Consider the following 27,355-nt stretch of genomic DNA (forward strand, 5'->3'; position numbering starts at 1 on the left):
CAATCAATAACATAGGAGCATGGCACAAAAGAGAAGCATAGGGAGAAGAAAATGACAATGGAATTTCACCCATCAAAAGACCTAATGCTGCATCGCAAACTCCTAGAACAAGAACAAACTAAACCCAAAACAAGCAAGAGAAAAGTAATAACAATACAGGCTGAAATCAACAAAATAGAGACCAAAAAAAAAAATAGAAAGAATCAACAAAATAAAAAGTTGGTTCTCTGAAAAAATAAGCAAGAATGACAAACCACTGGCAAATCTGACAAAATGAGGAGGGAAAAGATCCAAATTAATAAAATCAGAAATAAAAAGGGGAGATAACAACAAATACCAGGGAAATCCAGGGAATCATCAGGGACTACTTTGAGAACCTAATTTATTTATTATTTATTATTTTATTATTTATTATTTGAATAATTTATTCAAATAAATTGGTAAATAGAAGAAATGGACACATTTCTAGGTACATATGACCATCTAAAACTGAACCAAGGCGATATTAATCACCTAAACAGATCTATAACACACAATAAAACTAAGAAATCAATAAAGAGTCTCCCAAAAAAGAAAAATCCAGGACCTGACAGATTCTCCACTGCATTCTACCAGATCTTCAAAGAAGAACTAATACAACACTCCTTAACCCTTTCCAAGAAATAGAAAGGGAAGGAACACTGCCTAACTCATTTTATGAAACCAGTATTTCACTCATCCCAAAACCAGACAAGGACACATCATAAAAAGAAAACTCTATAAGCCAATCTCTTTAATGAATATAGATGTAAAAATCCTCAATAAAATAATGGCAAACTGAATTCAACTATAGATCAGAAAGATCATACACCGTGACCAAGTCAGCTTCATCCCAAGGATGCAGGGATGGTTCAAAATACACAAATCATTAAATGTAACAGAGCATATTAACAGAAGCAAAGACAAAATCCATTTGATCATCTCACTAGATATAGAAAAAGCCTTTGGTAAAATTCAACACCATTTCATGATAAAAGCTCTGATGAAACTAGGAATAGAAGGAATATACCTCAACATAATAATAATAGAAAATAATAAAGGCTATATATGACAAACCTATAGCCAACATTATACATAAAGCAGAAAAAAATGAAACCATTTCCCCTAATGTCAGGAACAAGACAAGGATGCCCACTCTCTCCACTCCTATTCAACATAGTCATGGAATTTCTAGTCAGAGCAATATGACAGAAAGAAGAAATAAATGGAATACAAATAGGAAAGAAACTGTCAGACTATCTCTATTTGCAGATGACATGATTTTATACCTTAAAGAGCCAAAAATCTCCACCCCAAAACTCCTAAACACCATAAACAGCTTTAGCAAAGTAGCAGGATACAAAATCAACTTACAAAAATCAGTAGCCAGTCTCTACACCAACAATGGGAAGATTGAGAAAGAATATAGAAAAACAATTCCATTTACAATTGCCTCAAAAAACAAATCCAATCCCCATGAATAAACTTAACAAAGGATGTGAATGATCTCTACAAGGAAAACTACAAACCACTGAACAAAGAAATCAAAGAAGACTACAGAAAGTGGAAAGATCTCCCATGCTTATGGAGTGGTAGAATCAACATAATAAAAATAGTTATACTACAAAAGCAATCTACATGTTCAACATAATTTCCATCAAAATCCCAATGACATGCATCACAGAGATTGAAAAACCTACCCTAAAGTTCAACTGGAAGCACAAAAGACCACGAGTATCCAAGGCAGCTGAACAAAAAATGCAACAATAGAGATATCATAATCCCTGACTTCAAACTATACTACAGAGCCATAGCAATAAAAACAACATGGTACTGGCACAAAAACAGATATGAAGACCATTGGAACAGAACAGAAAACCCAGATATAAATCCACTTACCTGATTTTGACAAAGGTGCCAAAAACATAAGATGGAGAGAAGACTGCCTCTTCAACAAATGATGCTGGGAAAACTGGATATCTGCCAGCAGAAAACTAAAATTAGATCCATGTTTATCACCCTGTACAAATATCAACTCAAAGTGGATTAAAGACCTTAATATGAGACCCGAAACCTTGAAGCTAGTATAGGAAAAAACAGATAATACACTGGAAGCAATAGGCACAGGCAATGAGTTCCTCAGTAGAACTGAAGTGGCTCTGCAACTAAAAGAAAGGATCAACAAATGAGACTGCATGGAATTAAAAAACTTCTGCACAACAAAAGAAATGGAATCTAAATTGAAGAAGCCATCTGCAGAATGGGAGAAAATGTTTGCCAGCTATACATCTGACAGGAGACTGACAACCAAAATATACAGAGAGCCCAAAAAAGTAAACTCCCCAAAAAATCAATGATCCAATGAAGAAATGGGCAAGTGAACTGAACAGAGTCTTTTCAAAGGAAGAATTCCAAATGGCTAAAAAACACATGAAAAAATGTTTACCATCCCTGGCCATAAAGGAAATGCAAATCAAAACCACATTAAGTTTCCACATGGAGTCTCCTTAAAAAACTAAAAATAGATCTGCCATAGGATCCAGCAACCACTCCTAGGGATATACTTGCAGGATTGTGAGTCAGCTAACAACCAAGGCACCTGTACACCCATGTTTATTGCAGCACTATTCACAATAGTTAAGCTATGGAAACAGCCAGTGTGCCACACTACTGACGAATGGATTAAGAAAATGTAGTATTTATATACAATGGAATTTTACTCAGACACAAAGAATGAAATTTTGTCATTCATGGGGAAATAGATGGAACTAGAGATATCATCTTACGTGAAGTTAAACTGACTCAGGAAGCCAAAAGTAGCATGTTCTTTCTCACACTGGTCACACTGAGGAGAGTTCACACACAGAAGGGGTAGTGAAACTAATAACTTGAATAGGGTTGATATATTCTCTGTACAAGAATGGATATAGAAATCTTAAACCATCTGGAATTTCCATAAGAAAGGGACTATGGTAGAATGAAGAAAATTAGAGGAGATAAACCAGTTGGGGTTATAATACGTGTATACATAGAAATATCACAATGAAACTCCCTGTGTAGCTACCTTTAACTCAAACAAGGTAAAATGTCATGCTTTTCATTATATCTTTTCTCTCTTCTACAATATTGGAGAATAGGAGGGTGGAACAAGTCCTGTCCAAGGGGGAGGGCAGGCACCAGTGGGAGGGAGGAGTTGTTGGAGAAAGGGAGTTGGAGGGTGACTACAATGCAAAAATGTGTACACATGTAAGAAAATGCAAAACTGATACCTGTTAAAACTAGTCCAGGAATTGGGGGGAAGAGGGATGAAGGAGAATGTTAGAGGGGGTGAATTGAATTGTGATATATTTGATACTTTAAGAACCTGTGCAGATCTCCCATGCTCATGTATCGGTAGAGTCAACATAGTAAAAATAGCTACACTACCAAAGTAATCTACATGTTTAATGCAATTTCCATCAAAATCCCAATGACTTTCATCACAGAGATTGAAAAATCTACCCTAAAGTTCATTTGGAAACACAAGAGACCATGAATAGCCAATGCAATACTCAGCAAAAAGAGCAATGCTGGAGGTATCACAATACCTGTCTTCAAACTATATTACAAAGCAATAGCAATAAAAACAGCATGGTACTGGCACAAAAACAGGCATGAAGACCAGTGGAACAGAATAAAGGACCCAGATATGAATCCACACAACTATACCCACCTCATTTTTGACAAAAGGTGCCAAAAATATACAATGGAGAAAAGACAGCCTCTTCAACAAATGTTGCTGGTAAAAGTGGTTAATCTGTCTGCAAGAAACTGAAACTAGATCCATGTCTATCACCCTGTACTAGTATCAACTCAAAATGGATCAAGGACCTACATATCAGACCTGAAACTCTGAAGTTACTATAGGAAGGAGCAGGAAACACTCTAGAACACATAGGTATAGGCAAAGACTTCCTCAATAGAACCCCAGCAGCCCAGCAACTAAGAGAAAGGATGAATAAATGGGACTTCATAAAATTAAAAAGCCTCTGCACAAGAAAAGAAATGGTCTCTAAACTGAAGAGAACACCCACAGAGTAGGAGAAAATATTTGCCAGCTATACATCAGACAAGGGACTGGTAACCAGAATATACAGGGAATTTAAGAAACTAAACTCTCCTAAAATCAATGAACCACTTAAGAAATGGGCAACTGAACTAAACGGAACTTTCTCAAAAGAAGAAATTCAAATGGCCAAAAAACACATGAAAAAATTCTCACCATCTCTGGCCATAAAGGAACTGCAAATCAAAACCACACTAAGATTCCACCTCACCCCTGTTAGAATAGCCATCATTAGCAACACCACTAACAACAGGTGTTGGCGAGGATGCAGGAAAAAGGAACCCTCTTACACTGCTGGTAGGAATGTAAACTAGTACAACCACTCTGGAAAAAAATTTGGAGTCTACTTAAAAAGCTAGACATTGATCTACCATTTGATCCAGCAATACCACTCTTGGGGATATACCCAAAAGACTGTGACACAGGTTATTCCAGAGGCACCTGCACACCCATGTTTATTGCAGCACTATTCACAATAGCCAAGTTATGGAAACAGCCAAGATGCCCCACCACTGACGAATGGATTAAGAAAATGTGGTATTTATACACCATGGAATTTTATGCAGCCATGAAGAAGAACAAAATGTTATCATTCACAGGTAAATGGATGGAACTGGAGAACATCATTCTGAGGTTAGCCTGGCCCAAAAGACCAAAAAATCATATGTTCTCCCTCATATGTGGACATTAGATCTAGGGCAAATGCAGCAATGTGGTTGGACTTGGTCACATGATAAGGGGAAAGCACATATGGGAGATACAGGAATAGATAGAAAACCTAAAACATGAAAGGGTTTGATGTCCCCTCTCCAGAGGAACTAATACAGAAACCTTAAAATGACAGAGGTTATCATGATCAGGGGATCAGGAACCAGTGTAAAGATCAGTTAGAGTTGAATCAACATGGGTCATAACACATGGGTACATGAAAACAATAGTAGGAATCTCTCTGTATAGCTATCCTTAATTCAACTAGCAAAAATACTTCATCTTCCTTATTATGCTTACGTCTTTTCTTCAACAAAATTAGTGATAAGGCAGAACAGGACTTGCCCAGAACTGATGGGAGGTGGGGGGACAGGTTGGAGAAATGACCCAAACAATGTATCCACATGTGAATAAATGAAAAAAAAATAAAGTCTAAACTCTTACAAATTAAAAAAAAAGAACCTGTATGTATGCCCCAATGTACACACCCATCACAACAATAAAGGATAAAAAATAAAATTTTATTTTTTTGAATTAGCACATGTTAATAATATGAGGGCATTTCATTGTGATAAGAATTAATATTTAAATGTCCCTCTTGCCCACAGCAATCTACAAATTCAATGCAATATCTATTAAAAATTCCATTCTTGCTTCTTTATAAAAATAGTAAAAATAATACTGAGATTCATATGAAATTATGTAAAAACTGAATATCCATGTGTTCACATATTATGAACTAAAAAACTATTGATCTCATTGAAGCAGAGAGTACAACAGAGGTTCCAGAAGTTGACTAGTGTGGGGAATGAGAAGATGATGGTCAAAGGGCACAAAATCTCAGTTACAAAGGAGAAATAGAGAAATTGTTTGTTAGTTTAAGATCTATTGCTGAGTGTGGTTGACTTAATTAGTGTACAGTATACTCAAGATTCCTAAAAGAAATTTTCAAATGTTCTTCCCAAAAAATTAGTATAAAGTAGCAGATATGTTAATGAATTTGATTTAAAATTTTAATACTTACTCATAAATCATAGTGTCATTTTGCACCCCATAAATGTGTACATTATGGAAAAAAACCAGAAGGGTGCTCAATCCACAGGCGGAGTATATTCTTCAATTTCTTTTTTAGATATAGCAAAGGAAGATAAGTGAGGGACCAGACATGGTGGGTACACCTATAATTCTAGCTACACGAGTGCATAGGTGGGAAGATCACAGTCTGGGTAGAAGCAGGAGACCCCATCTGAGAAGTAAAATGAAGGGAAAAAGGCTCAGGGGTTTGCTCAAGCTGTAGAGCACTTGCCTAACAAGAACAAGGCGCTCAATTAAAACATAGTACAACAAAAAAAGAAGAGGGGGGGGAAAGAAGTAGCTGGATAAGAAGCAGAAGGAGAAGTAGAAGGAAGGTGGAGTCCAGTTGAGGGATATTCTTCACCATATTAGAAACCCTCACTATTTCCCTGTGGTATTTGGCTTGTACCGACTCCCGTTCTTCTCTCTTTCCAATGTACTTCAGTGCTGTGTCATGGTGATCCTGTCCCTGTTCAACTACTGGGGATGAAAGAGTGGGATATTGGGGATAAAAAAGTGACTTGGCATTCTTTTGTGTGAACCTCAGTTCAAGAGGGACTACATTTGGATTGGATGTGGAGTCTGTCAAGTGATCCTGGACTTTCAACCTTATTAGATGAGACTGTCAGGTTGTTTCTTTTGAAAGAAGATGGGTATATTTTGGATGCGTAAGGGAAATCAGTAACTTTTTGTGACCAAAAAATAGATGAAGGATGAATTTATTATAGTTTCCCAATAACTATATTTGCTGCAGAATCATTGTGTTTTCCTGTGTCATTGATATGAGACATGATCATGTAGCCAATAAAATGTGAGTGAAGGTATGTAATTTCTGTGGAGAGGCTTTAGGAAGCAATGATAAATCAGTCATCTCTCCTCCTTCTCTCTGCCATAAACCCAGCAATGCTTCAAATAAGCGCTGCCCTGTCTGCTTGGTTTTTTGAAAACTGAGCCACAAGCAATGACCCACAATTGACACAACACAAGGAAGCAATGAAACTTTGTTTTTGAAAACACTGCGATTGTGGTTTTAGGTTGCATGTTACTGTAGGATGAGGCTGAGGTGACTCATACAGGTCAGGCCAAGGAGTAATGACTAGTGGACACTGTTGCTGATAGAATGATGCAAAGGACAGAACTATTAGACACACTTTTGATTACTTTGTCTCAATAAAAAGCTCTAATCATAGAAGAATGCAAAAATCATTGCATTCATTTGTGGTTTAGAATGAATGTGAGTTCTGAATTTTATATTTCAGAACAGCTGCAAGAAAAAGAATTCCACATGGTACTAGATGATCCCAAAAGAGAGGCAATTATTCACTTGAAAAAAAATAAAAATTCTTTCATAACAAAAGGGTGAGACATAATCTGTGTTCCAATCTGGTGAAATGTTAGAGTTATAATTCTTCTATCACAAATGCTAAAATTCCAGTAAGACAGAAGCAGAGAAGAAAATAAATAGGCCTCTGACATCATACTCAGGTGTTTAATGATCGTATTGTGTAAAGGGCTAGCATCCATGGACCAACATGACTTATTTGCAAGAACTGTATCACAAATCCATGGCATATGCACAAATCCATTGCATACACATCACCACAGATTTCTAAAGTGCAACCACAAAGCTAATCCTTGTAACTCTTTTCCAGAGCAGAAGTTTGAACTTGCAATAAACAAGATCCATATATGTACATGTCAAAAGCACATAGTGAATATCTGGAACAGAGAAAAGAGAGCTAGGGGCTAAATCACTAGGAATTCTTGCTGCCTCAGTGGAACATCTGGGTAAATGTAAAATTATGAATATATGAACATCATCCATCTGAAAAAGAAAAAAATTCTAATGTTGCCACAAACACAGTTGTAGAGGCCAGGAAGAAAGCCCACCCTCTTGTCTTGTTAATATTGAGAGGGGAAAGTCTGAGATTGTGCTGTGCTGTTGTGGCTGTGGCTGCTGTTTTAAGGTCAGGTCCTTCTCCTCCCCTCAAGATTTCATTGTATCTAGATGATTTTTTGTTGTGGTTGAACAAAAGCTAAGCTTTGAAGTCTGTGAATAAGAATCAAAATAGGAATGACTTTTAGACTTTAGATACTATGTCCCAAACCCAATAATATGCCTTGAGAGTTGTGTATGATGGCTAGAAGGCATGCCTATAAATATGCAAAATGATTTCCATATTGCTCATGTAACACACCTGAGGAGGTGGTAGGTGTTGAAGCTTGCCTCCTGATCCAAATGCTCACCTACAGGGAAGAAACTGACAATGAGAAATTCAAAAGCTGCCAAGAATGCAAAGCACAAAAGAGAACAGCTTTTTATAAGTGAAGTATAAACTTAATTAAAGTTTTCCTGCCAGTTTTATACTAAGAGTACTATGTTCAATCTATAATATGCAATGGGATTCCCAAATACTATACCCAATTACATTGCACATTTTCCATACTTTGCATAGAGAGAAAATATTTTAAAGCATTTATGATGTGAAGATCTCCAATCACCTTAGTGGTTAAAATAGAAGTCACAAACTTAAATAACTATATGAATAAGACAGCAAAAACCTCAGAATTGGGGAGGCCTGATAAATGTTGGAGAATATGGCAAATCAAAAAAAAAAATTACACACTGCAGGCAAAGGGCAGCTACAATGAGACTCCTACTGGTGTTCCCTCATAAAAAAATAAGTCCAGTGAAGCCACTTTTTAAGAAGAACCAGAAATCTAAAATTTCATATGAAATTAATTGATTTTTAAAATGCTACCAACTAATTAAAAATAATTACTTAAATTCCATTTATGGCCATATTTTTTTTGGCATCACTGGGGTTTAGGCTCAGGGCCTCACACTTGGCAGGTGCTTTACCATTTAAGCCACTCTATCATCCCATGACCACAATTTGTATCCCCCCCAAATAAATATATTGGCCAGATTGGTACAAAGATGCAGATTTTCAGTTTCTGAGTTTTTATGTACTCTCAAGTTACAGCCCTTTTCTCAGATGCCAAAGGAATATGCCAATGACAAGATGGTTTCTATTTGACTTACAACTAAATTTTAGATCAAAGAAAATATATGCACCTTGTCATGAAATACAACGACCATGAAAACTCCCCATTTACAAGCAACATATTTGTGTAGGCTGATCTTTTGAGGTTATTCTTAAATTTCAACTAGGAAGCAAATGTTGACTTACAGAACTATCTTGCTGGAGGCATGATGTGGGGGGTGCACATAACTAGGATTTGAGAGAGGTTCTGCTTTGTCTGTGCTGTGCTCCAGAGTGAATGGGTAGGGTTTGACCTCTAGAACTAAATGAAAGGTGAGGTAACTGGTTCTCTATCACTTGAGGTTTTCTCTATCACTGCATAATTGCTGCTTGGAGATTCGCTGCTGAGAGGAGCTTGCATGGGTCAGAGAATGCCAAAAGCACAGGATATGAGGCAACTGATCAACTCTCATTCAGCAGTTTCATAGCATGCCATCAGAGTCCCAAGGAATTTACAAAACTTGATGCATTGAAGATGCAATTGAGCAAATTGTGGAGATGCCTTAGAGAATGAGACTGGGAGTGGCTCTCTGCAAATGTTTGAATGGCTTAAAGGAGATGAAGACTTTAAACTGACTTTTGTGGCCCCACCAAAAAGAAAGAGAAGTCATGGAAAGACTTCACCGGAAAGTAAATGCTGTCAAAAGTTGACTCAACTAGTCAGTTACCCTCAATTTGGTTCATTTCCTGTCACTAAAAGTACACTCCATCTTCATTATTTGAGGATTTCATATTTGTACATTCATCAATTCGCTAACTCCCAGTACCTTCATGACCAGAAGTTTTTGTGAGCATGTGCTTGCGTAAAGCTACAAATTTAAGTTTCCTGCTATGCACAATCCCAGCTGAGGTTGCACAAGGCAATGTGTTGCCTTCTTGTTTCACCTCTCATATTCTAAATAAGTATCATTTCCCCACATAAAGTGCCACACTTTTTATATTCATGCTTTTTTGTTGGTGACTGTATTGTATAAATCACAGTGTTGAAAGATTGTGTCATGCTCCTATGCACAAGACGACTGTGATATGCCTTGTGGAAAAACATAACTGTTAGGTAATGTTAGGCAACTGTTCATTGGAGCACAGGTTCCAGCACTTTGATTATTAATACTGATTATTGAATCAGTATTATACAAAAACTAAGACATTTTAAAACACAAACACATATCATGTGATGTACTATTTAATGACTGAAAGCATGACCAGAGTATCAAAGTTATGTCACCTTGCATTTTTCCTAAGTGCAATGATTCAGCATTCACTTCTTCAGTGTTCAACTTTAAAGGACATATAACTACCATAAATAATGAGAATTGGCTATTTTTAAATAGCAACTTGATAATCTCTTAAGAATGATATGAGGTAAAGACTTCACACGTCAAATCAAAGGACAGCAAAGAAACCACACAATACCCTTTCCAATCTCAAATTTTCATAGTAAGTGAAGAACTTATTCAGGCCTCAGAAGAGTGGAGCCCCTCAAATCCCATAATTTTACAAATTTGTCAGGGAATTGATTGAGTCTGCGTTTTATACTTGTATAGAATAAGAATTTTATAAAAAATATTTTTCTTAGTTTTCTTCTCAGTTCTAAAGTACTATTAATATTAAAAAGGGTTCTCACTAAACTGTTTATTGACTTCTAACATCAAATTCTCCTCCTGCTCTCCAGGCACTGATGTCTTCCACCTGTAATCCTAGCTACTCAGGAGGCAGATATCAGGAGGATCAAAGTTTGAAGCCAGCCCAGGCAAACAGGTCTGGAGACTCTGTATTGAAAATACCCAACACAAAAAAGGGCTGGTGGAGTAGCCCACCTAGCAAGCATGAGACCCCGAGTTCAAACCCCAGTACCACCAAAGGAAAAGAAATTCTCTTTCTGCTTTTATTTTCTACTTGGTATTTGATCTATAGAAGTTCCCACTTGCTATTCCTCACTCATGATTTTCTTCTTTTTTAATCAGTTTCAGTCTTTAATTTGTTGTTTTGGGAGATAGGGCAAAGATACCCAGAGCTTTCCTTTTATGAAACATTCCATTCTTCTTCAAATGCCCTAAAAATTCTTTTGCCCTCCCCATGCCACTTTACTCATTTGAAAGGCCTAAATCCAGAAAATTGTACTGCAAGAAGTACAAAGTACTTGCTGTCCTAACCCCAATGGATAACAAGATTATAAAAATTCCACAGAGCCTCTCCATTAACACAAAAACAACCTTTCAGTAACAGTCTTGTTTTTCTGCAATACTATTTACAAGAAAAGCCTCTCAACCTCCTGAGTGGTTTCTAGAAAAAAGGTCAAAGTCACATCTGAAACAAAATATCATCACTTTTGAATCAATCCATAGCTGTGCTGAGCAGCAGTGAACCATGAATCTGCCTGAACTTGGTAAACACACAGTCCATCAAGTGATAACATCTGCAGTGTAGCCACTTAGCTATTCTCTGAGAGAGAGAGAGAGGGAGAGGGAGAGAGAGAGAGAGATTGAGAGAGAGAGAGCTGAAAGCTGTCAGTGGCAGGGGTTATCTGCCTAATTTAATAAATACTACATGGTTTATAACCCCCAAAACGGGCTTGTGGGGATACAAGTGCCTCTTTAAAAATAAAGCAACAATGAGTAAAGAGACCAAAACTAGAGTGACAGGAAAACAACAACCAGATAAATAATGCAGTATCAGAAATAAAACAGGATAGAAGAATCAACACAGTAATTCAAATAAAGCAACTCAAAATGTTGCTGCCATGTTTTTCTGCTCCATTAAGATATGAGTGTCTTGAGGGAAGCAATAGGATTTAATCACCTATTCACAAACAGTGCCTAGAATACAGGTGCCTGTTAAGATTAATTGACTTCAAGCATTTTATTATTTGGTTACCTATATCACTATTTATCAAAAAAAAAAAAAAAAAAACCCTGTTTTTCCCTCAAAAGCAGCATCAGGGTGTTTTAGACTAGAGCATGGGAGTGACCCATATTCCACTTATGTGTCTTGCCAGCCTAATGTGACAGGAAACATGAAAAAAGAGAGGCCAAAAATACTAATGGAAATAAAAATGACCCCAAGTATAATTGCGATCAGTTTTAAATTTGAACAGATTGTTGAAAACATTGATAAGCTTAATAATACTCAATCTAAAAATCAAGGAATTACAACTATAATTATTTCATCTTAGCATGAAGCCAAAAATGATAGGAGTCATTTATGTTAATGCTAAAGAATATCAATGAAATGCAAAAGTATTTGTCTCCCATTTCCCCTACTTCATCTGAGATTAGATTTTCTTTTGTCATGTATAAATTAGAATAAATTATTATCATTTAAATCTATTAATTTTATAAACTATTGAAAATAGTATGAATTCAGTTGTGCCTCATTATATAAAGCAGATTTGTTTCAGGATTCCCCATAGATACCCATACCCAGGGATGCTTAAGTCTCTTATATAAAATGTTATAGTATTTGCAAATAACCTACTCATATAATCTTGTATACTTTAAGTCATGTCTAAAAGACTTACAATATCTCATATGATGCAAATGCTACATAAATAGCTGTTATACTATGTTGTTTTTGAAACAATTTTCTAAATATTTTTAATATGCATTTGATTAAATCCTCAGATGCAGAGTATATGAGTACATAGTACCAACTCTAAATTACTATTTACAGCATGGATTTACTCATGACATGAAATAACAAATATTTATCAATGAACTCCTATATACTAAATAAGAGAATATAAATATTGGTAAGTCACAATTCCTACCCTCAGAGAAATTATGGTCTTGTCAGAAAGATAATTAAATAGCATTATACAATATAATTTATGATCAGAGGCAAGCATGACATGGTGTTGAGAGGAGGGATAGGTAGGTACATGAGAGAAAGTGGATTGAGAGTGACCAGAAATGCTTCTTGCAGACTGCTGAGCTGAATATATTGACTCATTTATTTCAATTCTATAAATTTGAAAATGTCTTGAATTAATAAGGCAACATTTCAATGTTAGAAACCATCATAGTAAAGTTACCTTATAAGACAACTTTTCAACACCCCTCGATTAAACCAAATTTGACTACTAGTGATCCAGGAAAGGTTTTATTCAGTGATAAATTCTCCAAAATAGAAGTCTAATCTTAAAATGCATACTGGTCTTCAATGCAGACTGACAATAAACTCAGACCCACTGGGTAAGCTGAAAATACCACTCCCATTAAGTCTGCTGTACTTTTCTGCGATGAAAAGTTACAACACGTTCTATTTATAGTCAAGGAAGCAATTTTCAGATTATGCAACAGAAGCATCACTCAGAGAAAGAATAAACTAAAAATGCAGGTAAGTCATCCAGAAGCTGTCATAGAAGTTTACATGACTGATAGATTCCCAGAAATCTTAAATAATATATCTAGATGATTCAGAGAAAATACCTTCAGTTCATTTAGATATCAATGACCACACATGCTGAAAGTTTCTTATTGTTGTCATCTACCCATAATTGGCAAGGAAGTTTTATAAAGAGTTTTTGAACCAGTGTGTATTACTCATATTTCTGTTGGCAACACTGCTTATGCTACTGAAGTTATTATAATGTGTGGTACTAGCAATTTCCAGAGATGAGTCCACATGTATCCCATGACAGTAATATTAATGATTATAACAAAAGGCATAGTAAGGCTTCAAAAATCAGCCTCCATTAAATATGTGATCTCAAAACAATGGTTCCCAAATTTTGATGTGTATCAGACATATATGGAAGGCCAATGAAACACCAATTGCTGCACTCCATACCTCCAGATCTTCTGACTCTAGATCTGGAGTGAGGCCTGCAGATATGCATTTCTCATAAATTCTCTGAGGCTAATGTTGCTAGTCTGGAGACCATGCTTTGAGATCAGAGGCACTTAAACAAATCAATTGTAGGACGTCATTAATGAATTTACACATGGAGTCTCCAGAGCTTATAATTATCCAAATGACAATTTTAGATTAATAAATTTATTAAATTAATAGGCAAATTAATAAGTATGAGGATAGGATGAAAAATATTATAATTGGCATATTCTCAAGGCTCTTCAGAAAAACATAGAAAAGTCAATTAAATCATAGTGGTGGGGGGTTAACACCAGAAAATTTTCTTAGTGGAAGGTAAAAAAGGGTTGTGGCTTTTTGTTTTTCTTTGTTTTTTTGTTTAGTTTAGTTTTTTTTTCAGACAGGGTCTTACTATGTAGCCCAGGCTGGCCTCAAACTCGCAATCCTCTGGCCTCAGCCTCCCAAGGGCTAGGATTACAGGTATGTGCCACCATTTCTGGCCTGCATTGTATTTTAAAAGAAAGATTTGTATGTGGGAAAGGAAAAATATTTCAAGCACAAAAAATGTAACATGGGCAAAGAGTCAGTGAGATTTGGGCTTCAATTCACCCTCTTAAACCTTTATTTTCAGCACATTTTTCATCAAGCTGTCTAGTCCTCTTACATCTAATAATAATATGAGTCTAATAATAGCATCTTTACCATGTGGACCTGTTACACTTACATGTGATAGTATATGTAAATGTCAAAGCATGATGCCAGGCTCAGAACATGTACCTAACAAATGTTGGCTACTATTACTTATTGTTGTTGTTTTTATTTTTATAAAGTCATGAGATGTTTTGACCTATGCAAGATGCATTAGGTACATCCTATGACTAAAGTAAAGAGAAGGGATAATAAAAAGCCAAGGACAGAGATTTACAGGATCTATTTCATGAGGAGTATCATGTGTGCTAAGCCAAGTAGTTTGCAAATAATCATGAAAGTTATAAAATCTTGTTGAAGGATTTTAAGCAAGGAATCTGCAAGATTAGACTTACAGTTTAGAAGAATTATTTCTAGTTATACTAGATGGATATGTGGAGGCTAGGACAAAAGCAAGAAAATCAATTAGAGGACCACTGAATAATCCAACCTAAACTAAAGCAATGACAATGATGAGTGCGAGGAGTAAGAAATGGACTTGGAGGATACTTGTCAGATCCATGGAGAATAAAGATTGGAGGTGAGTAAGATTCAGGAGAACAAGACAACTTGCAAGTTTCCCTTTAATCTGACAAAAAAAACTTTCAGAATTTTTATCAAAATTACTTATATATATACTTGCTAACACAAATTGTGTCAATATTGAAAACCACACCAATTAAGAGTTCATGAACTATAGAAAAACATTTACAATCATGGAAATAAATCACCTCAAATACCTCAAATTTCAAGCTTAACAAAATGAATTACTTTAAGAATCACTATCAATAAATGTTAAAAAAAATGTACTTCACTGAAAAAAAAACTGCACACACAGAAAAAAAAAAAAAACAATGTCAGCCAGAATATATATATAATCATTTTTTATTTGGCCCTCCCCAAAGTGCCCCCACCCTCACCATCACAATAGATGTCTTTGATTTATGAATTTCTATTTCAATCATCTTGGCCTCTATTTGCATATTGAATACTGCAAAAACTAGAAGAAATTCTGTTGAAAATCTTTATCTTATTTGGGTCATGAGCACACTTGATAATATGATAAAAGCTGTATGAAGATTCTCTCCCCAGACAAGGATTGGAATATGAAATTTGCATTAAGATAACATTTCTGGGGACTCATAATCTCTAAGGCAAAACCTCAGGTCTGGAATAGCAGCTACAGAAATAGAACATATACCCATTACAGGATGCATACAAGGCCATAAGGAATATAAAAAAAGAAAAAAAAAGAAAAATTTTTGTTAAGTAGTTATATTGAAAGCCTCTAGGGCAAAGTTATGCCAGGTCATAAAAAAGGATTGATATCAGGAAAACTATTTATAAAAGAAAACTCTGCAATTGAATTTTAATGACATAAAAATACATTATCTACATATCAATCAAGATACCAAGGAAGTACACTACAATACTACCAAGGGAAAAGCTAAATAATGTGATTGTAGACAACAGAAATTAGCTGAAGAATGCTTAATTTTCTAATTTTTAGAATGGATGCTACAAATAAGAGGGCAATAATTACAACCTCCCTCAAAGATAAATTCCAAATAATTTAATTATTAAGGACTCATTTCAAGTTACATCCAGAACAGGAAGAGTATTAGAAAAAGAAATTATCACTAGAATTAATTCCTTTAAAATAAAATAGAATCACATTTTCTTACTACTACTAGAACAATTTCGATCCAACAAGTAAGGCACCATTGGAAAGAAACAAGGTAAGTGGTGAGAAGAATGTTCATTGATACCTATTTAGTTGGTATCCCACATAAGTCTCCGGATCCTATTTCCAGAATGATTTCCAAATGACCCAGAAATTACTCATCCAAAGCATATATTTCCCTCCATCTTTCCCAGTGCTGCCATAAGCCTCCATTTAATGTTTTCTCTCATCTTTCATACATTCTTCTCACTCAATCACCAATCCGTTAGAATGGTTTCCAGTAGCACAGTGAGTGTGGACAACGAATGAAGCAGGTCATATTTCCCCTTGCTGCTCTGCCACTTTATCCTGCACAACATATGTGCAGATTTGTAAGTGCATATCAGCTTTTATGGGGGCCTTGGGAATAAATACAGAAAATATTTAAGGAGAAAAGTAAAGCTCTGTGGTAAGTATCACTTCTGCTGTCTAAGAGAAGAGCATCTAGGAAGTGATAATGTTCTCACAGCCTTTATCCCATCAGTGTTCCCAGACTAAATTTTCTCCTCTATCCTTCAGTCCACAACACTAATGCTCTAGCTTGCATCATATGTACACTAGACATTCCTTTCTAATCTCTCCCCTCTGTGGAAGTCTCCCATAAAACACAGTTGTTTATTTGTCTACATCATCATGTATCCTCAAGTATGAGAGAACTACTCTATGGTCAACAAGAGAAGGGTACAAAATAGCATTGGTGATGAGGTCTAACAGAATAGTCAGGATGTACATGTCACTTGGAACCATGCCCATTTGACAGCTCTTCATTAGTGTGGGCCTTAATAGGCACTCTTGTTCTTCCACTTGTAAAGCAGGCAACTTTGGGATAACATATCATACCCAAAACAATTTATACACACATACACATTAGTTCTAAGGTAACATTCCTTATCACTTAGAGACAGCAGAGTCCAGATCCAAAGGAGAAGAGCAAACATGTCTCTGTCTAATGACTTGCATGGCTTCCAGTCTCATTATAGAGTTTCTGTACAGGTTAGTGTATGTTACTTTAGTCATACCTTTCTTTTCAAACTGCCTTCTCTAGCTGAATGAAGGAAAAACAAGATCCAACCCATATGCATCTTAATGGCTATTTCCTTGATTCACAAATTCTTAAACCAACTTTCTGAAATAATCAGTTAGACCATTTTCAAAGGCCTGACTTAAAGCTTCAACATGGCATCTTTTTTGGTCTCATTCTCAATTTATGTATGAGTTTGGAGAGGTACAAGACGAACGGAGGTTCTGTTACACTGATATTCTTAGACTTTATCTAGTCACTAGGTCTACACAAAATGTTGCTTCCTGTGATAGGCAACACAATGAACTTAATCCCTTAGAAAGGGCATATTATTTCAGTGGTTCTGTATTCATTAGACCATGATGTTTTTATCAGTGTCCTTAATTTCAATAACCTCAAATTTTCAATAAATTTTATTAGGATATGTTCATTATACAAGACAGTATTCATAGTGACAATTCTGATTAGATTTATATTGTATATTATTTACATTGACCCCATCATCTCTCCCCCTCAACTCCCTCCTCCATGCCCCACTTAAAGCAATTGCAAGAGGTTTCTTAGTTCTGTTTCATATAGGTATATGAAGTCCATCTACCATATACCATCACCTTAATCTCCTTCATTCACTCTCCAACCTCCCACTAGTACCCCCAAACACACTGTACCTATTTTAAAGTCCTGTTTTTCATTATTAATATTTAAGTTGATGTTCAAAGGGGTGTCTCAATTTATGCCCACTGTGGGTATACTTTTCTTTGGTCCATTCAACCTCTTCCATTACTCTCTCTTTCCCCTTTACCTCCCACACCCATTTTTCAATAGCTTTCAATACATATTCTTATCTCCTCTGCCTTCACATCTTATGTTATGCAATATTACTGAAGCTCTATCATTCTCTTTTCCTTTCCCTTTTTCCCCGAGTTCCACAGTTACAAACATGTTCTACATCTGCGTTTGTATATGATCATGCTTGTTTTTGTGTATATGTTTGTCTTTGGATCTACCACATACGAGAGAAAACATGTGGCCTTTGTGTTTCTAAGCTTGGTTTACTTCACTTAATATGATATCCTCCAATTGCATCCTTTTACCTTCAAACCACATGTCATTATTCCTGTGTCTGAGTAATAATCCATTGTGTATCCATCGTCTCTTCCTTGGCAACCTACAACTTTGCAAATCACTCCCTAAGCATTAACTTAAATAAAACAATGACCAGAATTTTTCTCATGTTCCTGCTTGCCTTTATAGATTAGCAAATTTATATTGAGTCATGGCAAAGAAAGCAAAAGAGAATTTGCCTTTTGAATCAATTTTAAATTAAAGGAATACATAATTCTGGCTAATAGGTTAATTATTTGTATGAATAAATATAGTAAGAAATAAAGGAACACAAGTTGCTTAATAGTTACTAGAAAATAGCATCATACTACAAATGTTAATGAAGGCAAGCCATTCAATTTATAGGGGTATTACATGCTTAGGAAAATTACTTTCCCAATCATCAAAGACTAAAAAATGAACTTGCAAGCTATGTAAATAAAAAGACAATAATTTTCTGTAAACTATTATAAAGTTCTAAAGTATCTTATTTTAATGGAAGCAGATACTTCCCTACACATGAAAATGTCAAACTATTAACTGTGCTCTTTAAGTTCATAATACCATGTAATTCATAATTCTCATTTTATTGAAGACTTGAAAACTAATAAGTTTCATGTGAATTCTGTTTAGGCTAAAGACACATTCTCCAGACACAATGGGAAATGATCATAAAATAACCAAAATAAATTCATAACCTTCAAATTTAAATTACTGCAACTGAATCTTCATGAAAAGTATTTAGCCATATGAATAGTCATTCACCTTCAATGAACATTGAAAAATACCCATTAATTCAACTTCCAGGTTTTCAATGCTAATTACTAAAACTTCATCCCACATAGCACAGATTCTCATTCCTATGTTAAAAAATTAATAACTTGGCTTTTTGAATACATTTATTTCAAGATTATAAATTATTATAATAGCATGCATATACATTTCTGACTCAGCATTGTGTCCTGAAATCTTCCAGGAGAAAAAAAAAAGCTGGATGTGTAATTTTATCATTTTATTTTAAAGAAAAGTTCAACTCCTGTCTTTTTTTAAAGCAAGTAAATGAAACAGACATTCAGTCTCTTATGTAGTTAGATTCTCATTTGTAGTTATGCCTTTGAACTCTACCATCGCCAGAGTAGTTACAAGGGGAAATTGCTGAATGATTTGCCAAGTGGATAGCCTGCAAAATGTTTAAGAGGTGAGAGGTAAATTGAATGCTAAAGCAAAATGAGCACTTGAAAGGGATTTGTCAATTTGATCCCAGAAATGTATAAAAGGAAAAGCTGATGATTGGGCGAAGGAGCTGGGAAGAGAAAAGATAGCTTAAATTACTTCTAAGCAAGAAATTCCACAATGGAAGAGAGTTAATAGACATCAATAAATCTGGATCACTGCACTAAATCACACTGCTGCAAAAGTATTAGCCAAAATCTTAAAGGAATGGGAAAGGCTGATCCCAGAAAGATATAATTAGGTGTCACTGTCCTAGAAGATATGTTACATGTGTTAACCCACAATTTATCCAAATGCAAGATGACTGTGGTATTGTGTTATCAAACAGAGTTCTACTAGTTTATATCAACTGTGTAAAGGAGTCCTATTTAACTGTCCTAAAATCACTAAAGTTTCAAAGACTCCCTTATCCAAGTCTTTGGATATTTACCTAAGTTCACACTGTCCCAGCTGCAAATGTGTGCTATCTTTTCTGAGACTTTTATAGTTCCAAGATATCACTCAAGTATGATACAGACACTGCACATGCATTGTAGTGTTAAAAAACAAGTAGGACAAACATTTGTTTCCTAGCATGGTTCTTGATGGTGTCCAAAGCTTTGTTGGCATTTTGAACTTGAAATACTGAAACATGAAATATTGAATCAAGGTCTTTGAAAAATTTCTTGGACAACCCCCAATATTACTGGGTTAATAAGCATTAGCTCAGAGTCATCATTATATAGTCATATAATTTTGATACTATAATCTTTGATTTTAATATTTTGTACCTGTACACAATAATACTTATCTACTTATCCCACTACTACAATTTTCATATCCCTGGAAAATATAGAAAAGGCATTTTGAGACAGAATATAAATAATATAAAGAAAAACTGAGATAAAAAGTTGTTATCGGAGAATAATATATTAGTAGGCCTATAACCACCAAAAATTTGTTAACCAAAAGCTGTTAGGATTAATACAAGAGATAAGTTAAATGCTAAGAACATAAAAGTAAAAATACAGAAGAATTTCTTTACAATAACTAGTAAAATGTTAACATTATATTTTAAATTGTCAGCTTTTGCCAGATTGAAACTCACTGGTGGTTACCAGAAGCATTAGGGTGGGAGGTTCAGGAAAGGGGAGATGTTGATCAAAGGATACAAAGTTTCAGTTAGACAGGAGGAATAAGCTTTAGTAGTCTATCATATAGCATGTTAACTATAGTTCATAATAATGTATTTTTGCATTTCAAAATTGCTGAAATAGTAGATTTTATTATGTTCTCACCACACAAAAAAAGATACAAAGGTAAAGGAACGTCTAGGTTAGCTTGATTTAATCATTTAGGAACATATGCATACATCAAAATGTCATATTGGGCTATAAACATACATAATTCTTTTTGTCAAATGAAATAAAATTTAAAAACAGGATATTAAAGAAATATTATGAACAACTCTACACACACCAATACACTAACTTAAGTGAAATGGACCAATTCCTTGAGAAATACAAATGCCAGTTCACCCAATATGTAATAATTTTTATAGATCAACAATAACTAAAGAAATCAAAATCAGAAATAAAATTCCCTCCCATGAATCACCTGGGCTAGATTATTCCACTGAAAAAGTAAAAGCAACATTAAAAAAATTTAAAAGTCAATTCCATACAATCTCTTCTAAAAGATAGAAGAGAATGAAATGCTTACCAATTCGTTTCATGAAGCAAATACTATCCTGATATGAAAACCAGAAAAAGACAGTACAAATAACAAGACTATGTATCATTGGTCCACATTAACATGGACACAAAAATTCTTACCAAAATATTAACAAATAAAATCCAGCAACGTGGTCAGACTTTATTACCAAGTGGAGTTTATGGCAGAGATAGAAGGGTGACACAACCTTTGAAAATCAACTAATGCACTCACTCACATAGGTAGGCTAAAGAAAAATCACATGGTTGCACCAATTGTAGAATCAAAAGCATCTAACAGAATTTAAATGTTTTAATTTTAAAATGCATGAGAAAAATAGTAACAGACGGTAACTTCCTGAATTTAATAATGACCATCTACAGAAAACTTACAGAATTTTTGCATTGTCCTATATTCAAATATTTATTTCCTATTTTTTCTAAAAGTTTTATACATTAACAATTTACATTTGAGCCTGTAATCCATTTTGAAATAATTTTACTATCAGGTATGAGACTTATACAACATTCTTCCCCTGTCCCGTGGATGTGCAATTGTTCCAGAACCATTTGTTTAAAAATCTATGTTTCCTCTATTGAATTGTTGTGTACTTTCACAAAAATCAGTTGGAAAAACATAACATGTATGGCTTATTTATGATTCTTTATCCTGCATTGTTGAATCAGTCTACCTAATTTCAAGATGTATTATACAGCTATAATAATCACAACTGAATGGTATTGGCAGAGTGCTACGTGGGTCAGTGATTCCTGGATTTGAACTAAAAAAAATCAATTGAAGAGAAAAATGATAAACCAGACTTCAAGACTTTTTAAATTGTTCTGTGAAAGATCCCATTAAAATGATGGGAGAACAAATTTCAGGCTGAGGAAAATCATTTATCTCACAAAAGATTAGCATCTAGAATATAAGAACTCTCAAAAGTCAGCAGTAAAATAGCAAACAATCCCATTAGAAATAGACAAAAGACATTTCACTCAGGATATGGAGAGGAAGATAAACACGCCTACAATCCCTACATGAGCCTGGGGAAGCTGAGACAGGAGGATCACGAGTCTGAGACCAGCCTGGGTTGTATAGTGAATTCCAGGCTAGCCTAGGTTACACAGAAAGACCCTGTCTCAAGGTAAAAAAAAAAAAAAGAAAAGAAAAAGGAAGAAAAGACAAAAATATAAATACAAAGTAAAACAACAATTAGACATTATCCCTATACATCTACCACAAAAACATTTTCAAAAGAAAAGTGACAACATCAAATGCTACCAAGATTGAAGAGAAACTCAATCCTTCATATATTGCTGGTGAGAATGCGAGATGACACAGCCCCCGTGTAATAGAGTTTTGCTGTTCATTTTTTAAATACTCATATAAACACTACCTGGCTCAGCAATTATACTCTTGGGTGTATGTCCCATAGAAATAAAAAGTTCTATTCACTCAAAAACCACCACATGAGTTCTTAAAGCTTGACTCATAAATGAAACATTCCAGATGTCCTTTAGTTGAACAGTAAAATAAACTGCAGTGTATCCATACCCTGAAATACTACTCAGCAGTAAAAAAGTCCTAAACTATTGGCGAAAGGATACACAGGAGCTGACTGTAGTGCTTATTTTTGTTTACAACTTCCTACGAGGTTACAAGTATTTCAAACTGAATGTTTAGTTAAAGAAATCATTGAAGAAGTCCAAAATCGCATATGCCTATAATCCCAACAATGTGGGAGGCATTGGCAGAGGATCGCAGTCTGCAGGAGACCCTATGTAAATAAACAAATACCTTAAAGCAACAAGGACCACAGGTATGGCTCAAGTGGCAAAGCCCTTGCTTAGGAAAGACACAGACAAAATCCAGAGTTCAAATCCCAATACTGCTAAAAAAAACACTGCATAAAACATTAGGATATCTCTATCAAACCTTGATTAAATCAAACACACATATAAAACACCATATATAAAAGAGTTAGTATCAGTTATAATAAAATGGTTTATACTAATTATTAGGGAAAACAAGAAAGTTCCAGTGCACAAGTAGGAAAATGAAATGGGGAAAAATCAGAAAAGAAACTGAGTTAGTAAACAGGTGGGAAATGTTTAAAGTAGTACTAAACATAAATTTAAAAACCCTAAGGACTTCAATTTTTTCACATACTAAATCAGCTAAGTTGTGTTGTCACATATTGTTTCTTTTTTTTTCCCTCATCTCTCCTTTCTTTATTTGTTTTTGTTATAAAATGATTCTAACAACAACAACAAAAAAAAACCCCAAACAAAACAAGGAGGGGGAAGGATATAACAATATGATGTTCTTGTCATTTATCCATCTTTTTGTCCTTTTCTTTCTTCTTTCCTGTCCTTTTGCTGAAGGAAAATGGTTCTGGATAGAGTTATGAATAGAGTTGCCCTTATATCCTCCCCAAAATGGAATGTCTCATTCCCAAAGTTTTGATATTTTTGCTTCATGCATTTTCACTAGGAAATGGTGTTCAAAAACAAGCTGGTGGTGCTACAATCCCAGTTATATGGAAGACAGAGGTAGCAAAACCTGAGGTCCAAGCCCAGCCCTTATAAGCAACAGACCCTATCTGAAAATTAATTAAAAAACAAAAAGGGCTTGGGGCATTGCTCAAGATTTGAACACTTGCCCATCAAGTGTGAGGTCCTGAGTTCAAAACCTTAGTATTGCCAAAATTTCTAAATATGAAAATTTGTAACAGTCTCCACATAGCTCTATTCCATAGAGCCATCTCCCCAAAAAAGTATCTGCTGCTTATGTGACCAAAACCAGTGCTTGACTATGAGAAAAAGAACATTTGAGGGAAAAAATCAGATTCTGACTGAGAATCTGATTGAATTCTGAATGAGAAAAGAAAACAGAAGAAATCCAATTAGGTTGACCATCACACTCATGAAGAGACGATAATGGGAGTGTATATTCTGGGTGTCGGGGTTCTACCCCCAAAGGTGGAGTTTTGACTCAGTTTCCCCTTTTGGTATTCTGGAAGACAACATTAAGTAGTACAGTTTAGTGACTATTCAGTCTTAGATTCAGAATCTTATAATATCTTCAATCAGTGTCATTTGTACTCTAGTAAATATGCATTACCAATTCTGAGTTGTACATCTGAAGGTATTTAGACTTTCTCAATTAAGCACATTTTCCAAGATCATGTGATGGGTGTGGCTGGAGTCCATGTCTAATTGAATGAGGAATTCAAAACCTACAGCTTTAACTCCTGCCCCACACCTACCTAACCATGGAGTCAAAAGAGGACAAGAGCCAACAGATCTTGTAAAGAATCAGAGCTGAAATACAAAAATTCTGTGTTTGCCTTGTGAAAATGTCTTTCCGTCTCCTTAGGGCACACATAGCACACGTTTCCAAATCAAAAATCATAAAACCTTGTGTCAACTTCAATAATTCACAGGTCGTGTGTGTTGTTAAAGCTGGGAGAGCATCCAACACACAGGGAAACATATGCCAAACATAGGCAGAATTAAGTGCAAAGTTCTAATGTTTGTTCTACCCCACCCTGGTCAGAGGAGAAGTAAAGGGATCAGTGTCACACAGCCAGGAAGACTGGTCCCCAAGCTGCCAACTGCCTCTGAGGCTTAGGATCTCACCTCTCAGGCACAACAAGAAGAGTGTATCACTGGAACGTAAGACTATAAGGCAGTCACACAGCATGCTTTTTCCTGTGTATCTCTCATCCGTCTGGACATAGCTGTAGACATAGCTCACTGAAAGCCAAATGAGATTCCCCCAGGCTGACCAAATGAGGTCAATAACTCATCATGGTTCCCCAAGGACAATTTCCAATCTTTGCTCTTCAGTCTATAACCTAACTTAAAGAGGTGCTTTAGTAGAAATGTGAATAATTCTGAAGAGGGCTCTCAGAGAACAGATTCCTATAGTACCAAAGAGAATTATTCAAAAACACTCACCAGAAATGCCACTGATGTCAAAGTATTCTAGTTTGTAGGAAATGAGTTCAACTCATGTCAGGATTTGGATTTATAATAATGCTAATTTTTAATATAAAAGGGCTCACATATCCCATAATATAAAAACTGTAGAATATGGCCTTTGTATTGAAACTTTTATTTAGACAATAATCCTACGAAGTGGTTAACCACTCAATTCTTTGTTTCAGTAGTGAATTATAAGAGCTTAGTAAATGTTCATTATAACAATATCAATTTTACACTTCTGAAAAGTAAATATACTTTAAATTAAAACTAGATGGGGTCATGTATATTAGACAAGATGTATACTTTATACATCTTGTCTAAATCTTACTAGAAGATTAATATCAATTTCTGATAAGCCTCTTCTCATTTCAAAAAGTATTTAAAGAAGTACTTCTTACTTTTGGGGAAAGGAATTGGAAAAAATATGCAAAAAGACATGCCACAGCACACCATAGGATGTCATTTATTCTACCTTGACCTCCTCAAAAGAAATCCAAAGTTGTAGAGATGTCAATAGAATTAAATGCAGACATTTTAAGGGGGTGATCTTCAAATAAAATGCAAATTTTAATAAATATTCAAAGTAATCCCACATTTATCAAGGTCTGGAAAGGATCCCTTCCCAGCAAAAGAAGATAGTAAGGAAAAGTCTGCTATACCCATAGTCCACAGACATGACTAACAGGGAACCCTAATAGGAATGTTATACCCTAGGCAGCTGAAGTGAGTTACCCCAAGGGACCCCATTCCCATTGTAATCACTACAAATGACAACCCTCCTAGTGGGCAGTGTGCATCCTGCACAGGTCACCTGACACCATGCTCACCCCATTCTAAAAACCTTCTTCATTAGCCTGAAAACCCAGCCCACACTAGGCCTTCCTCTGAACAGCCTGAGACAGAGTGGAAGTAGGGAGATGAGGAGGGAGAAAAAAAATCAAATATTAAATGTATTGTTTAAACATGGTCAAGATAAAAAAGTAGAAATGGCTTTTTACATTTGTCATTCAGTAGATGCCTTTTTTGTTTTAATATATTTACACTGTAGGAAGGAAATGACCAATGCATTTTCTCATCCAAGAGTACAGAAAAGCAGGAAATAACATTATACAGTGAAGAAGCTTCAAAAGCAAATCAAATTCCAGGACAATTCATGTAACTGAACTACATAGGGTATTTTTTGAAAGCGTAAAGTAAAGGCATTATAAGGGGACAATTTAAGGTAAAGCTGTAAGTAAACTTTTAGGTAGAACTCACCAGCAATTCCTTGACTGTGTTCCTTGTTTTCCTCTCTCTCATCATTGATACTTGCCTTTCCAACCCTCAAACTTAATTTCTGCCCTAAAACATTTCCTAACCAAACTTTGCTCCTGAATTTTGTATCTGCTCATTTTAGGATGATTTTTCAGGATGTGCTTATAGGATCGTTCGTCACTGGATGCCATGGTCCACAATGACACAGGATATTGTATTGTTCTCATGTTTTTCTTCCTTATAGTATTTCTCAAATAATGACACCTGACTACTCACAGAACTGCTGTCTCTATCCCAACAGGAGCTTTTTTCTCTCTTGACCATATGCAAGACAAATTGTTCACCTTCAACAGAGGCCAAGGAAACAATGATAGAAGGGGATTTCCTTGTTCCCTTCAGTTTCCTGGAGAAGTTAGACTAGCTGAAACTCAGAGAATTTGAAAAGCATTAAAATGTGTTTCTCTCTTTCTTACTCAGTTGAAATGGACTGAAAGAAAGGGGACATTTATTTCCATGACTACTTCAGGTAAAGCCTCAAATCCTCTGGTTTCTCTAAAGTTTTCACTTTTGTGTGAGAAATCATACTGTCTTTCATCAATAAACCCGTAAGGGCTTTAGAGCTCTGCAGTCCTTGTAAGCAATCCCAAAATGATTTAATGTTATTTTCTGGGTTTTGTTCTTCACCTCAATAGCAATTTAGAATGGATTATAATGAAACCATTTTTGTTTCTAGGCTTCCAATTGCTTCACAAAATATGCTTTTAAATGAAAATTATTTCAATGCTACAAAATTGTTCTATACTTCTGTACAAGAGTGGAAGAAACCTCAAGGGTCCATAACAGGCAATTTCCTGGCCACAAAGTGAAACCACGGTAAAACCATCCCAG

The 27,355-nt window shown here is 35.3% G+C and overlaps 1 long non-coding RNA gene across 1 annotated transcript in view; it reads right to left on the reverse strand.

Annotated features, from left to right (window-relative positions):
• LOC141411453 (uncharacterized) overlaps nucleotides 1-27,355 on the reverse strand; it is an 89,672-nt gene that overhangs the window by 56,890 nt on the left and 5,427 nt on the right. The window contains exon 3 of the long non-coding RNA XR_012436211.1: nucleotides 1,918-1,998. This is a non-coding gene — a long non-coding RNA (uncharacterized lncRNA). The remainder of the gene's footprint in view (nucleotides 1-1,917; nucleotides 1,999-27,355) is intronic.

The sequence above is a fragment of the Castor canadensis genome, chromosome 10 (genome assembly GCF_047511655.1).
Source record: "Castor canadensis chromosome 10, mCasCan1.hap1v2, whole genome shotgun sequence".
NCBI classification, from domain to species: domain Eukaryota; kingdom Metazoa; phylum Chordata; class Mammalia; order Rodentia; family Castoridae; genus Castor; species Castor canadensis.